Source organism: Heterodontus francisci, chromosome 47 (assembly GCF_036365525.1).
Source record: "Heterodontus francisci isolate sHetFra1 chromosome 47, sHetFra1.hap1, whole genome shotgun sequence".
NCBI lineage: Eukaryota > Metazoa > Chordata > Chondrichthyes > Heterodontiformes > Heterodontidae > Heterodontus > Heterodontus francisci.
The window spans coordinates 13,435,244-13,452,132 of record NC_090417.1 but is presented as its reverse complement, the minus strand read 5'-3'; the positions used below and the strand labels follow the sequence as shown (position 1 = coordinate 13,452,132).

The 16,889-nt window shown below is 45.4% G+C and overlaps 1 protein-coding gene across 1 annotated transcript in view; it reads right to left on the bottom strand.

Moving 5' to 3' along the window:
• LOC137357099 (glutamine--fructose-6-phosphate aminotransferase [isomerizing] 1) overlaps positions 1–16,889 on the bottom strand; it is an 82,238-nt gene that overhangs the window by 8,101 nt on the left and 57,248 nt on the right. The gene's annotated exons all lie outside the window — the stretch shown is intronic.

The window sequence follows — 16,889 nt, the reverse complement described above, 5'->3', positions numbered from 1 at the left end:
TTGCATAAACTTGGCTTGTATTCCATTGAGCTTAGAAGGTCATAGAGGGGGGTGATGTGATCGAGGTGCTTGCTTTCATTAAGGGATTCCACAGAATGCATACAGAAAAATTATTTCCTCTTGCTGGACAATCCAAATGAAGGGACAGAATCTGAGAATTAAAGCAAGGCCATTTAGGAGTGAAATAAGGATGCATTTTTTCCACACAAAGGGGAGTGAGAATGTAGAATTCTCTCTCTCAAAAGCCTTTTAAGACTAAGGTCAATTAAAGCTTTAAAGACTGAGATTGACAGCTTTTTAAGGGGAACAGTAGTAAGAGATATGGATCACAGATGGATAAACGGAGTAGAGATGCAGATCAGCCATGATAGAATTAGAATTAGAATATTACAGCGCAGTACAGGCCCTTCGGCCCTCGATGTTGCGCCGATCATCTGACCTACACTATTCCATTTACATCCATATGTCTATCCAATGACCACTTAAATGCCCTTAAAGTTGGCGAGTCTACTACTGTTGCAGGCAGGGCGTTCCACGCCCCTACTACTCTCTGCGTAAAGAAACTACCTCTGACATCTGTCCTATATCTTTCACCCCTCAACTTAAAGCTATGTCCCCTCGTGTTTGCCATCCTCATCCGAGGAAAAAGACTCTCACTATCCACCCTATCTAACCCTCTGATTATCTTGTATGTCTCTATTAAGTCACCTCTCCTCCTCCTTCTCTCTAACGAAAACAACCCCAAGTCCCTCAGCCTTTCCTCGTAAGACCTTCCTTCCATACCAGGCAACATCCTAGTAAATCTCCTCTGCACCCTTTCCAAAGCTTCGACATCCTTCCTATAATGCGGTGACCAGAACTGCACGCAATACTCCAGGTGCGGCCTCACCAGAGTTTTGTACAGCTGCATCATGACCCCGTGGCTCTGAAACTCGATCCCCCTACTAATAAAGGCTAACACACCATATGCCTTCTTAACAGCCCTATTAACCTGGGTAGCAACTTTCAGGGATTTATGTACCTGGATACCAAGATCTCTCTGCTCATCTACACTACCAAGAATCTTCCCATTAGCCCAGTACTCTGCATTGCTGTTACTCCTTCCAAAGTGAATCACCTCACACTTCTCCGCATTAAACTCCATTTGCCATCTCTCAGCCCAGCTCTGCAGCCTATCTATGTCCCTCTGTACCCTACAACACCCTTCGACACTATCCACAACTCCACCGACCTTCGTGTCATCCGCAAATTTACTAACCCACCCTTCTACACCCTCATCCAGGTCGTTTATAAAAATGACAAACAGCAGTGGCCCCAAAACAGAACCTTGCGGTACACCACTAGTAACTAAACTCCAGGATGAACATTTGCCATCAACCACCACCCTCTGTCTTCTTTCAGCTAGCCAATTTCTGATCCAAAGCTCTAAATCACCTTCAACCCCATACTTCCGTATTTTCTGCAATAGCCTACCGTGGGGAACCTTATCAAACGCCTTACTGAAATCCATATACACCACATCCACGGCTTTACCCTCATCCACCTGTTTGGTCACCTTCTCGAAAAACTCAATAAGGTTTGTGAGGCACGACCTACCTTTCACAAAACCGTGCTGACTATCGCAAATGAACTTATTCTTTTCAAGATGATTATAAATCCTGTCTCTTATAACCTTTTCCAACATTTTACCCACAACCGAAGTAAGGCTCACAGGTCTATAATTACCAGGGCTGTCTCTACTCCCCTTCTTGAACAAGGGGACAACATTTGCTATCCTCCAGTCCTCCGGCACTACTCCTGTCGACAATGACGACTTAAAGATCAACAACAACGGCTCTGCAATCTCCTCCCTGGCTTCCCAGAGAATCCTAGGATAAATCCCATCTGGCCCAGGGGACTTATCTATTTTCACTCTTTCCAAAATTGCTAACACCTCCTCCTTGTGAATCTCAATCCCATCTAGCCTAGTAGGCTGTATCTCAGTAATCTCCTCGGCAACATTTTCTTTCTCTACTGTAAATACTGACGAAAAATATTCATTTAACGCTTCCCCTATCTCCTCTGATTCCGCACACAACTTCCCACTACTATCCTTGATTGGCCCTGTTCTAACTCTTATCATTCGTTTATTCCTGATATACCTATAGAAAGCCTTAGGGTTTTCTTTGATCCTATCTGCTAATGACTTCTCGTGTCCTCTCCTTGCTCTTCTTAGCCCTCCCTTTAGATCCTTCCTGGCTAGCTTGTAACTCTCAAGCGCCCTAACTGAGCCTTCACGTCTCATCCTAACATAAGCCGCCCTCTTCCTCTTGACAAGCGCTTCAACTTCTTGAGTAAACCACGGCTCCCTCGCTCGACAACTTCCTCCCTGCCTGACAAGTACATACTTATCAAGGACACGCATTAGCTGCTCCTTGAATAAGCTCCACATTTCGTTTGTGCCCATCCCCTGCAGTTTCCTTCCCCATCCTACACATCCTAAATCTTGCCTAATCGCGTCATAATTTCCTTTCCCCCAGCTATAATTCTTGCCCTGCGGTATATACCTGTCCCTGCCCATCGCTAAGGTAAACCTAACCGAATTGTGATCACTATCGCCAAAGTGCTCACCTACATCTAAATCTAACACCTGGCCGGGTTCATTACCCAGTACCAAATCCAATGTGGCATCGCCCCTGGTTGGCCTGTCCACATACTGTGTCAGAAAACCCTCTTGCACACACTGGACAAAAACAGACCCATCTAAAGTACTCGAACTATAGTATTTCCAGTCAATATTTGGAAAGTTAAAGTCCCCCATAACCACTACCCTGTTACTCTCGCTCCTGTCGAGAATCATCTTCGCTATCCTTTCCTCTACATCTCTGGAACTATTCGGAGGTCTATAGAAAACTCCCAACAGGGTGACCTCTCCTCTCCTGTTTCTAACCTCGGCCCATACTACCTCAGTAGACGAGTCCTCAAACGTCCTTTCTGCCGCTGTAATACTTTCCTTGATTAACAATGCCACACCCCCCCCCTCTTTTACCCTCTTCTCTGTTCTTTCTGAAACATCTAAATCCCGGAACCTGCAACATCCATTCCTGCCCCTGCTCTACCCATGTCTCCGAAATGGCCACAACATCAGGATCCCAGGTACCAACCCATGCTGCAAGCTCACCCACCTTATTCCGGATGCTCCTGGCGTTGAAGTAGACACACTTTAAACCAAGTTCTTGCTTGCCAGTGCCCTCTTGCGTCCCTGTAACCTTATCCCCTACCTCACTGAATGACCAAACAGGGACAAGGGGTTGAATGGCCTCCTATTTCGACGTGTATCTAGCTTTCTCTTGCTACAGTTGCACTGGAGCGCTTTCACAGCTCCTATGGATGCTTAGAGAGGTCCACCTCCACAGTGAACACTTAAGGTAATGATCTTCATTAACAGCAAAGCCCAAAAACACAGAACATCTTTGTCCTCAGGCAGGAGGTCAATCTCACACAAGACCCCTGCCAAAGACTGAAGAGTTGCCAAATGCAGAAACATCTGCATAAAGTTTAAAAAAAAAGGCAAGTAAAAAAACAGATCTCTGAAGAACTTCCATTTTTACAATATATCAGGAGTGTTGTTTTGATGGGATTTTGCACATTGCTGCCTCTGCAATTCTCACCATTTTCTAAGATGATTGCTTGGGTTGAGAGATACGATTTAAAAAATGCATTTCTTCTGAACTTGCTGAATACACAGAGAACAGATACTTTTAATATTCTGGTTGTAGCTTACAAGAGATAGAGGAGCAGATATGTCGGCAAATCTCAGAGAGGTGTAAAAATAATAGGGTAATAATAGTAGGGGATTTCAACTTCCCCAATATCAACTGGATAGTTTTAGTGCAAAAGGCTGAAAGGGGGTGGAATTCTTCAAGTGCATACAGGAGAGCTTTTTGAGCCAGCACGTGGAAAGTTTTACAAGAGAAGGGGTGGTACAGGACCTAATCTTGTGGAATGAAGCTGATCAAGTGGTAGAATTGTCAGTGGGGGAGCATTTCGGGGATAATGACCATAACTCTGTTGGATTTAAGGTAGTTATGGAAAAGGACAAAGACGGACCGCAAATAAAAGTACTGAAGCGGGGGAAGACCGATTTCAATATGACAAAACAGGATATGGCCAAAGTGGACTGGGAGCAGCTACTTGTAGGAAAGTCCACATCAGACCAGTGGGAGTCATTCAAAAAGGAAATAGTGAGTGTTCAGGGCCAACATGTACCTGTTAAGGTGAAAGGTAGGACCAACAAGTCCAGGGAACCCTGGATGTCAAGGGATATAGAGGATTGGATCAGGAAAAAAAAAGTAGGCTTAAGGCAGATTCAAAGCGCTGAAAACAGGCAGGAGTACAGAAAATGTAGGGGGGTACTTATAAAAAGTAATTAGAGTGAAGAGGGGACATGAAAAAACACTGGCGGGCAAGATAAAGGAAAATCTTAAGGCGTTTTATAAGTATATTAAGGGCAAGAGGATAACCAGGGAAAGAGTCGGGCCCATTCGGGACCAGAGTGGCAGTCTGTGTGTGGAGCCAGAGAACATAGGTGAGGTTGACATTTTACTTTTCATCTGTGTTCACTATGGAGAAGGACGATGTAGGTGGAGAGATCAGGGAGGGGGATTGTGATATACTTGAACAAATTAGCATTGAAAGGGAGGAGGTATTAGCTGTTTTAGCGGGCTGAAAAGTGGATAAATCCCCAGGCCCAGATGAGATATATCCCAGGCTGTATGTTCAGCAAGGGAGGAGATTGCAGGGGCTCTGACACAAATTTTCAAATCCTCTCTGGCTACAGGAGAGGTACCAGAGGACTGCGAATGTGGGACTATTATTCAAGATGGGAAGCAGGGATAAACCAGGTAATTACAGGCCGGTGAGTCTAACATCAGTGGTTGGGAAACTATTGGAAACAATTCTGAGGGACAGGATTAATTTCCACTTGGACAGGCAGGGAACAATCAGGGATCGTCAGCATGGCTTTGTCAGGGGGAGATCATGTCTAACAAATTTGACTGAATTTTTCGAGGATGTGACTGGATGTGTAGATGAGGGTAAAGCAGTTGATGTAGTCTACATGGACTTCAGTAAGGCTTTTGATAAGGTCCTGTATGGGAGATTGGTTAAGAAGCTAAGAGCCCATGTGATCCAGGGCAATTTGACAAATTGGAACCAAAATTGGCTTAGTGGCAGGAGGCAGAGGGTGATAGTCGAGGGTTGTTTTTGCGAGTGGAAACCTGTGACCAGTCATGTACCGTAGGAATCAGTGCTGGGACCCTTGCTGTTTGTAGTGTACATTAATGATTTAGACATGAATATAGAAGGTATGATCAGTAAGTTCGCAAATGACACGAAATTGGTGGTGTCATAATTAGTGAGGAGGAAAGCCTTAGATTACAGGACGATGTAGACGGGCTGGTAAGAAGGGCAGAGCAGCGGCAAATGGAATTTAATCCTGAGAAGTGTGAGGTGATGCATTTTGGGAGGACGAACAAGGCAAGGGAATATACAATGGATGATAGGACCCTAGGAATACAGAAGGTTAGAGGGACCTTGGCGTACTTGTGCATAGATCACTGAAGGCAGCAGCACAAGTAGATAAGGTGGTTAGGAAAGCAGATGGGATACTTGCCTTTATTAGCTGAGGCATTGAATATAAGAGCGGGGAGGTTATGATGGAGCTGTATAAAATGCTAGTTAGGCCACAGCTGGAGTACTGTGTACAGTTCTGGTTGCCACACGATAGGAAGGATGTGATTGCAATGGAGAGGGTGCAGAGGAGATTCACCAGGTTGTTGCCTGGGCTGGAGCATTTCAGCTATGAAAAGAGACTAGATAGGCTAGGGTTGTTTTCCTTCGAGCAGAGAACGCTGAGGGGGGACTTGATTGAGGTATACAAAATTAGGAGGGGCATTGACAGAATAGATAGGAAGAAATTTTTTCCCTTCGCGGAGGAATCAATAACCAGGGGGCATAGATTTAAGGTAAGGGGCAGGAGGTTTAGAGGGGATTTGAGGAACAACTTCTTCACACAGAGAGTGGTCGAAATCTGGAACACAGTACCTGTGGGGTGGTAGAGGCAGGAACTCTCACAACATTTAAGAAGTATTTATATGTGCACTTGAAACGCCATAGCATACAAGGCTATGGGCCAAGTGCTGGAAAATAGGATTAGAATAGATAGGTGCTTGATGGCCGGCACAGACACGATGGACCGAAGGGCCTGTTTCTGTGCTGTATAACTCGATGAAACTAAAAATAAATACATTTACAGAGTTGTTGCATCATACTAATGGATTGATAATGTAAAACCCAGACTTCGAGGGTTGAGCTAAGATTTTTGGGGAGTCGAGGACCAGGGCTGCAATCGAAAAATTAGAGCTAGACCTTTCAGGAGTGAAATAAGGAATCATTTCTACACACATCCAAAAGTGCTAAGGGACTTGGGGAAAAGGTGGGTATGTGGAGTTGGGTCACAGATCAGCCACAATTTCTTTGAATGGCGCAACAAGTTCGAGGGGCTGAATGGCCTTCTCTAATTCCTAAACAATGACCTTGATTAAATAAAAACAAGAAATGCTGGAAATACTCAGCAGGTCAAGCAGCATCTGTGGAGACAGAAGCAGAGTTAACGTTTCAGGTCAGTGACCTTTCATCAGAACTTGATTAAATGCTTGCTGAAGGTTAAGCTCATACAAGCCTCAAGTCTTACAACTGACACAATAAGCAGCGCATTAAGGCATCTCTGTCAAACATGCGGATTCGGTGGCCAGTGAAGCTAAAAAGTAAATCCACAGGCAAGACCGCAGAGGTACTAACATTTGCTTGCAAGCAAAATACACCAATACCCTGAGAGCAAACATTCACCTGTTAAAGGAAAGCTGAACAACTTTACAAAAAAATGTTTTCACAGAGCACTGTAAAATTCTGTGTCGTTGCCTATTCCATTAAATCCCCATCCTGTCGGTGCAGTATGATAGGCACTGCGTGCAGATTTCACGAAGTGGGACGTGAGATTAGGACTACGACTTAAGTTGTGGATTGGCAGCAACATGGATTCACTGGGTCCAACTGCCAGTTTTCATGTTGTAAATCTATGGTGGGAATGTCAGTAATTGCAGTGACAAACAGATTCAATGAACACTGCAAACTCTAAGCCCTGTACCTTGCTGAATATTAGACATTAATCTCTCCTAGAATTCTCCAGTCAAGTGGTTCACTCCTCCAGTGAAAATGCCTATCCCCCATTAGCCTGTGGAATGCAGAAAAAAATCTTGGTAACTTCTGAGCAACTTGGGACAGGTGCATTTTCCCCTCCTTTAAGAAGACTAGGAACGCTCATAACCTTGGTCAACCGTGGGTGCAAATCTGACCAAGATTTACATTTGGGTCTCCAAGCTGGGAGCCCAATGACGAGTTATGGAAACGTTTGTCACTTAATCTATACAGCTGGCATGCAACATCAAAACTTCTCATCGGCCACCTTAATAAGAAAATCACCAAACTTCCAGGGAGCTCATAAGATTCCACCAGTAAAACACACATAGTTAAATGAGAACTGAACGTTAGTATTGTGCTGGTTCACACTGCTAGCCTCCTACTGTGTTGAACTGAGCTTCTGCTCTTTTTGGGGGTTTTGCAAGTTGAATAGTTGGCTGTTTATGGACATGATAATTAATATTTTATGTTTTGAACACACGATGTGAGGTTCAAATACTTCATTTCCTTTACACATGGCTCCAATTGATTTTCTCTACATGCACTGCCAGAATCCATGACCTTTAGTGCCTCGATAAGAAGATTCCTTTCAGATGGTGCTTTGTCTAATTAATGGCAGCAAAGGACACTCAACTGGGACACTGCTCAGCTTCGAAAGAAGAAAATAGGTTAATTGTCTGTCTCGAAAGCTCATTGCGGAAGCAACATTGTGCTTTTAATTTTCCCCAATTAGTTTTCAAGGAATTGCCTATAAATCAGACTGCCTATTTTGTCAATGGAAGTACTCTTCACCCGAGGGAATGAAAAGTAAATGCATTCAGCTGTCGGGGGCTGTCTGGACATTTGACAGAACTGCTGCTGCCAAAACACGCCTAGCATGTATTTATATGATTTTACATTTGTACAACTGCAGTTTCAAACCAATGGCATTTGATAAGTTGTCAAACGTGTAACCACTTGTTTCCACGTCAGAATTTTATTTTGGAAATAACTTTCTCCCCTCCCTTCCTGAACACGGAGATATACTCCAGCACCATACCTAGTTGGTCAGGGAGGACAAACAGTGTCAGGAGGCTCATCCACGGAAACAGCAGGACAGATGAGCCTTATTTTGTCCTCACCCTTTCCAATGGGAGACACCTAACATTGATCAGGAGTTCAAACCCTGGACGGTTTCTCCCACCTCTCTGGACGAGTCTTACCAGAAAAGCTAGATTCACTTTCCTGGGAATTATCAAGTACAAACACAATTAAGGGTTGAAAGAGACATGAATTTTCCGTAGGGAGGGAGGTCTTCAGACACAGCAAGCACCTAATTTCAAAGATGGAGTTGCAGATTACACATGAAAACAGGCACTTTGACAGGATACAGGGGAGTGTCTGGCACTTCTGGAACTGCCCTCAACGATCCAACATCTTCAGGGAGCATTTTAGTATAAAATGTAGTGAAAAATAAATTGTTTGAAAGGTTACAATAAAACAAAATCCACCATATTGTCGTAGTGAATCCCCCATTAACTTCCTGGAAGAGTAAATTCCCCTTTTCTTCACAATATTGTCACCTTTGTTGAGAGAAAACTGTTTTTGAGAAGGTGCAGTTCTAAATGAAGAGAGTGAAGTTAGCTGAAGAGTAAGGAGATGGGCGTGTACTTAGGCAGCCATTTAAGAGCATCTTGTCCTGGTTTTAATTTTTAGCCCAGAAGTCCGAGAATATGTCACGCTTCTCTTTGTACACAAACTCTGAGATAATGTATTGGCTGTAATTCTGGAAAAATGGCAGATATTTCAGTCGTTCAACGTTTGTGTTGGATAATGTTCTGGGAGTGTTTTGAAGTTTACAGCCTTACAATCTGTCTCATGTTACGCTTGCTTTCGAAGAGATCATCTACTCCATGTGATGCATGGTTTAGCATCATCAGTTTTTACATCACCTCAAAAAACTTAACATCATGCAAACAGAGATTTTGTGAAGCGATCTGAGATCAGAACAGCACAGCGAGAGAGAAGCTGGGAGACAAAGTGGCGTCCTAACAATCAAGTCACTGTGTTCATTCAGTACTGCTTCAATGGAACCAGAAACTTCAGAAAGCTAAGAGCTGCAGTGGTTAAAGAATCTCACAGCAGAGGAGACCATTCAGCCCTGCATGTCTGTGTCCACTTTTTCAGAGTTACGCTATTAGTCTCAATCCTCTACTCTTTCCCCAAAGCCCTGGAATTTTTTCCTGTTCAACCAGAGAGGCCTTTTCACTCTTCAACAGGCAAACTAGTTCCCATTCACCAAAATATTAGCAAAACAATTGATCAAATTATCTTGCTAATATTTAAAACTGAAACCAGTGAAAGTGAATGTACCTTCTATCAAGATTTTCCCACACAACAATTGCAGAATTTTTGTCATTGGACATCTCTACTGAGCTATTTGATATATTATTTGCTTCCAGCAACCTGCGACTGTCAGATTCAAGTTACACAGTCGACCAGGCTTCACTTCTTACTCTGGGGAATGAGGCGTTTTGATGGCTTGCATGTGAACAAAGACTCTAACATGTAGCTGCATTTTTTTAAGTTCCTTGGTAGTCTATACATAAAGGAGTCTCATATCTTCACAGCAGATACGAGGCCAAAAAGTTGTCAGGCTACATCCCCAAGATCTTCTCATGCAACTGCCTAAAGTTGAAAACTGGTAAATTTATGTCCAAGTTACATGGCATAGTGTCACTTGATACAAAGTCAAAACAACTTCCCATGATGCAAGAAATGTGGTAAAATGTCATCTGTTACATTTAACAACAGCAGCACCCTTTATTGTCACCTTTGTTGAGAGAAAATTGTTTTTGAGAAGGTGCCGTTCTCAATGAAGAGGGTGAAGCTAGCTGAAGAGTAAGGAGATGGGCGTGTACTTAGGCAGCCATTTAAGAGCATCTTGTCCTGGTTTTAACTTTTAGCCCAGAAGTCCTAGAATATGTCACGCTTCTCTTTGTACACAAACTCTGAGATAATGTATTGGCTGTAATTCTGGAAAAACGCCAGATATTTCAGTCGCTCAACTTGTCCTGCCACCTTCAAAGACAGGTGTACGAAAACCCCAGGTACGTCTGTTTCTGTGCCACCAATGTAATATCGGAAACAAAGATCAATGTTTAAAAGGCACCCATGAAAACAAAGCATTTGAGAACAGACTTGTGGGGAAGAACAAACTCAGGGGCCATCAAGAGAAGAAAGTCACCTGCTGATTTGAACTGTGGTCCGACAGCTTACCAAAGATTGGTTGGGTTTCATCAGGGGTTCCTTGCTTTAATATATCACGCCTGTGCTCGCGAACCAACAATGGCTCCCAGTCCGGTGATCCAGCAACACTGTGGTTTAAAATTCTCACACTTGTTTTTTTTCCAAATGCCTCCATGGCCTCGCCCCTCCCTTTCTCTCCAACACCCTCCTGCCTGTGCCAGCTATCTCCTTACATGACTCGGTGTCAAATGTCGTCTGATTTGGAGCTCTTTGGAATGTTTAAGTACGTCAAAGGTTCGATATGAATGCAAGTTGTAGTTAATGGCAAAGCAGCTTTTAAATCGACCCCTCCAACCCAGGACTGACACGAAGAGAAAATACCTTACAAAAAGAGCAAGAATGTATCATCTGAACTATTAGGTCTGTCTGTCTGAGCTTTTCCAAACAAATGGTGAGATCTGTGCCATTGCGAAGAAACAATTCTCCACCTCTGACAACTTGTTTTTAACAATTTCCAGAGGGCAATGAAATTTTCCAACACAACGTGTTTAATGAAAGCTTTTTTTCTCTGTTATTCCAAATTGCATTGGCTTGTATTCCATTTATGTGCAGCGAGAAATATGAAGATAACAGCTTGAATGACTCAATTTTGTTTTCATGTGCGCGTGTCAGTAAAAGCTGTAACATGACCCAGAGTAAAAACCCTGCACAGTGATTTTTTTTTGAAGGCGCTGCTCCTTCTCCATGGACCTGCTCTCCAAAAGAAATACCATGAAAATTCAACCAGACAACTCAGCACTGTGCAGCTTAACTTTACTGCACACGTAACTTGTTGCATTTCTCACCATGTGAACGGCCTTCTCTAACTCCCACCACAGAATCATACAGCACAGGAGGATGCCATTCAGTCCATCAGTCCTGTGTTGGCTCTTCGCAAGAGCTATTCAATTCATCCCACTCCATTGGTCTTTACTGCTAGCCTTGTACATTTGACCTTTCAAGTATTTATCCAGTTCCCTTTTGAAAGTTACTATTAAATCTGCTTTCACAAACAGGTTCAGGCAATGCATTCCAGATCATAAAACTCCCATGTAAAAAAAAAATTCTCTTCATCTCTTCTGGTGCTTTTGCCAACTGTCTAAAATGTGTGCCCTCTGGTTACTGATCCTCCTGCCAGTGGAAACTGTTTCTCCTTATAAATTCAACCAAACACAGGGCTTCTCTATTCTCTCTTGCTGTGTTTATTGAATTCATTCATGGGATGTGGGCGTCGCTGGCCAGGCCAGCATTTATTGCCCATCCCTAATTGCCCTTGAGAAGGTGGTGGTGAGCTGCCTTCTTGAACCGCTGCAGTCCATTTGGGGTAGGTACACCCACAGTGCTGTTAGGAAGGGAGATACGGGATTTTGACCCAGCGACAGTGAAGGAACGGGGATATAGTTCCAAGTCAGGATGGTGTGTGACTTGGAGGGGAATTTGCAGGTGGTGGTGCTCCCATGCATTTTCTGCCCTTGTCCTTCTCGTTGGTAGAGGTCACAGGTTTGGAAGATGCTGTCTAAGGAGCCTTGGTGCGTTGCTGCAGTGAATCTTGTAGATGGTACACACTGCTGCCACTGCGCATCGGTGGTGGAGGGAGTGAATGTTTGTAGATGGGGTGCCAATCAAGTGGGCTGCTTTGTCCTGGATGGTGTTGAGCTTCTTGAGTATTGTTGGAGCTGCACCCATCCAGGCAAGTGGAGAGTATTCCATCACACTCCTGACTTGTGCCTTGTAGATAGTGGACAGGCATAGGGAGTCAGTAGGTGAGTTACTCGCCGCAGGATTCCTAGCCTCTGACCTGCTCTTGTAGCCACGGTATTTATATGGCTACTCCAGTTCAGTTTCTGGTCAATGGTAGCCCCCAGGATGTTGATATTGGGGGATTCAGCGATGGTAATGCCGTTGAATGTCAAGGGGAGATGGTTAGATTCTCTCTTGTTGGAGATGGTCATTGCCTGGCACTTGTGTGGCGCAAATGTTACTTGCCACTTATCAGCCCAAGCCTGGATATTGTCCAAGTCTTGCTGCATTTCTACACGGAGTGCTTCAGTATCTGAGGAGTCACAAATGGTGCTGAACATTGTGCAATCATTAGCGACCATCACCACTTCTGACCTTATGATTGAAGGAAGGTCATTGATGAAGCAGCTGAAGATGGTTGGGCCTAGGACACTACCCTGAGGAAGTCCTGCAGTGATGTCCTAGAGCTCAGATGATTGACCTCCAACAACCACAACCATCTTCCTTTGCGCTAGGTATGACTCCAACCAGCGGAGGGTTCCCCCCCCCGATTCCCGTTGACCTCAGTTTTGCTAGGGCTCCTCGATGCCATACTCAGTCAAATGCTGCCTTGATGTCAATGGCAGTCACTGTCACCTCACGAGTTCAGCTCTTTTGTCCATCCATGTTTGAACCAAGGCTGTAATCAGGTCTGGAACTGAGTGGCCCTGGCGGAACCCAAACTGAGTCTCACTGAACAGGTTATTGCTAAGCATGTGCCGTTTGATGGCACTGTTGATGACACCTTCCATCACTTTACTGATGATTGAGAGTAGGCTGATGGGGCAGTAATTGGCCGGGTGGACTTGTCCTGCTTTTTGTGTACAGGACATAACTGGGCAATTTTCCACATTGCAGGGTAGATGCCAGTGTTGTCGCTGTACTGGAACAGCTTGGCTAGGGGCGCTGCAAGTTCTGGAGTACAGCTCTTCAGTACTATTGCCTGAATATTGTCAGGGCCCATAGCCTTTGCAGTATCCATTGCCTTCAGTCGCTGCTTGATTTCACGCGGAGTGAATTGAATTGGCTGAAGACTGGCATCTGTGATGCTGGGGACTTCAGGAGGGGGCCGAGATGGATCATCAACTCAGCACTTCTGGCTGAAGATTGTTGCAAATGTTTCAGCCTTATCTTTCGCACTGATGTGCTGCGCTCTCCCATCATTGAGGATGGGGATATTTGTGGAGCCACCTCCTCCAGTTAGTTGTTTAATTGTCCACCACCATTCACGGCTGGATGCGGCAGGACTGCAGAGCTCAGATCTGATCCGTTGGTTACGGGATTGCTTAGCTCTGTCTATCGCATGCTGCTTACGCTGTTTTGCACGCAGATAGTCCTGTGTTGTAGCTTCAGCAGGTTGACACCTCATTTTGAGGTATGCCTCATGCTGCTCCTGGCATACCCTCTTGCACTCTTCATTGAACTAGGGTTGGTCTCCTGGCTTGATGGTAATGGTAGAGTGGGGGATATGCTGGGCCATGAGGTTACAGATTGTGGTTGAGTACAATTCTGCTGCTGCTGATGGCCCACAGCGCCTCATGGATGCCCAGTTTTGCATTGCGAGATCAGTTCAAAATCTATCCCATTTGGCACGCTGGTAGTGCCACACAACACGATGGAGGGTATCCTCAATGTGAAGGCGGGACTTCGTCTCCACAAGGACTGTGCGGTGGTCACTCCTACCAATACTGTCATGGACAGATGCATCGGCGGCAGGCAGATTGGTGAGGACGAGGTCAAGTATCTTTTCCCCTCTTGTTGGTTCCCTCACCACCTGCCGCATACCCAGTCGAGCAGATATGTCCTTAAGGACTCGGCCAGCTCGGTCAGAAGTGGTGCGACCGAGCCACTCTTGGTAATGGACATTGAAGTCCCCCAGCCAGAGAACATTCTGTGCCCTTGCCATCCTCAGTGCTTCCTTCAAGTGCTGTTCAACATGGAGGAGTACTGACCCATCAGATCAGGGAGGGCAGGAGGTGGTAATCAGCAGGAGGTTTCCTTGTCCATGTTTGACTTCATGGGGTCCAGAGTCGATGTTGAGGACTCCCAGGGCAACTCCTTCCCTACTGTAGACCACTTTCCTGCCAGTGGGACAGGACATACCCGGGGATGGTGATGGCAGAATCTGGGACATTATTTGTACCTCAAGTCAAGTACCTCAGCCCTGGTACCACTCGAGGAAATCTTCTCTGCAAAGCCTTGCATCTTCCCTCCAGTGTGGTCCCCAGAACTGGACACAATAATCTAGCTGAGGCCTAAGCAGCAATTTATAAAGGTTTACTTTAACTTCCTTGCTTTTGTACTCAATGTTACTACTCATAGAGCAATGATTTCCACATGACTTAACAACCTTCTCAACTTGTCCTGCCACCTTCAAAGACAGGTGTACGAAAACCCCAGGTACGTCTATTTCTGTGCCACCAATGTAATATCGGAAACAAAGATCAATGTTTAAAAGGTACCCATGAAAACAAAGCATTTGAAAACAGACTTGTGGGAAGAACAAACTCAGGGGCCATCAAGAGAATAAAGTCACAAGGAAATCAAATAGGGAATTCAGAAAAAAACTTCTTCACTTAGAGAGTGGTGAGAATGTGCAACTCACTACCACAGGGAGTGGTTGAGCTGAATCGTGTAGATGCACTTAAGGGGAGGTGGGATAAGCATGTAAGAGCAAAGAGAATCGAGGGTTTTGCTGATTGAGTAAGAAGAAGAATGGGAGAAGGCTCGAGTGGAGCATAAATAGTGGAATGGACTGGTTTGGCTGAATGGCCTATTCCTGTGCTGTATATCCCATGTAACTCGATGTAGAATGGTGCTGGAAAGCACACCCTGCATAATAGGCAGCACCTCATCAAGGATTATTACTGTATTGAGCCCTCCCGTTAAATTTAACCAAAAGTGTATTGACCTTTCAATGCATTGAGTTATGGAGTATTTTGACTTTGAGCTGGCATTCACCATTGTTGAAATGGCATAGAACGGTACCCCACCTTCCCTTGCAACCCTACCTTTGGCTGGCTACGGAGCTGCATGGCACTGATGGCTGGGTGCCAACCCTACACCCTAAAGGAAAGATTTGTCATGATAGTGCTCCAGGATGGCATCATCAGGGAATACAATGGAAGAGGTGGCAGCCTCAGTATTCATAATGGAGCATGTGCAGAGAGATCACGGATGTCATCAATGTGTGCGAACATTTACCAGCTTGCCAGTATGAATGTGCGCATGTGCGTGCTGACATCACCACACAATGACATCCACACCCTTTAACAGCTGTGGTCGCTGCCACCATTCCCTTAATGGTATTCCGCTCCCTCCCGCCATCATCGCCGCTTTCAATTTCCCGTGCCCAACTACTCACCGCTCCATCCCGCCTCGATGCTTCCCCAGCTTGGCTGCTCACTTGCGGCCTCACCGTTACCCATCTCGTCCGCCGGCTCTCCGCCTTGCCCCCCACTGCATCACAGCTTCGGCTGCTTGTCTCCCGCCCACCGACCCATCCCACCCGCCCCCACCCCCCACCCCCATGGTCGCTTCTTTAGGTGCGGAGCGAGTGGCCGAGGGGGGGGAAGCAGCTGAGGGCAGGAGCCAGTGGCCGAGGTGGGAGTAAGCGGCAAGGCAGGGAGCGAGCAGCCGAGGAGTGACGGGGCGAAGCGGACAGCAAGCATCTGAGGATTTGAGGAGGGAAGCAAGCAGATGTGGAGGGGGGGGGGGGTGGGAGCGGCGAAGAGAAGCAGAGATGGTGGGAAGGAGCAGGGTACTGCTGGGGGTGGGATGGAGGCAGCGATCACAGCCATTGAGGGGTTTGGCTTTAATTTATTTTTCATGACAAATTGAACAGCGCCATTTTTATTACTGGCAGCTGCCTGAGACGTTGCAGATGTTTCAGTGGATGAGGCCACATTTGTGGCCGGTTCTGTGCCACCTGGCGGGTGCGGCGTCAACAAACGCAGCTTCTGCATTATTGGACAAGGCGCCAGGGGACTGAATTGAGCAGAAGGGTTATTAATTTTTTTCAAAGGAAGTGTTAGCCATATCTCCCCCAAAAATAAAGACACCAGAGTAACATACACAAATTTCTCCCACAATCAATGAAAACCCAAACTTGCTGAAATAGTAATAACTAAAAAGTAATAAACTAACTAAATAATAATAACTCTTCTCTGCTGTTGGTTTCAATCCGTGGCTGCCAAGTGGACATTTGACCCTTTGCTAAGTTTCTCAATTAAAAAAACACCCAGTGGAGCACACCAAACTGACTTAATCCCTGCTTATGCCGTGAAGCTTACAGCACGCTTCCATTGAACTGCGTTTCTGGGCTGTCTGCCCACGCATTATCAAGTGCCATGCTGTAATTATTGCCCACACAATTTCCCTTTGTAAAGCTGGAGACCCAGTTTTTTTATTTTTTACGAGGAACCTCAATTACTCGAACATTTCCAGCCTTGTTGTGCGACCTGTTCCTCCCCCAACAACCGCAGGCATATCTCAGTGTATTCATTGTAAATGCTCTTCCAGTTGATTACAGCTGGCACAACCTGCACTCTGCCAAAGCTCTGCTCTTCTGCCACAAAATGGATTACAACATAGCAGGGAGTGGG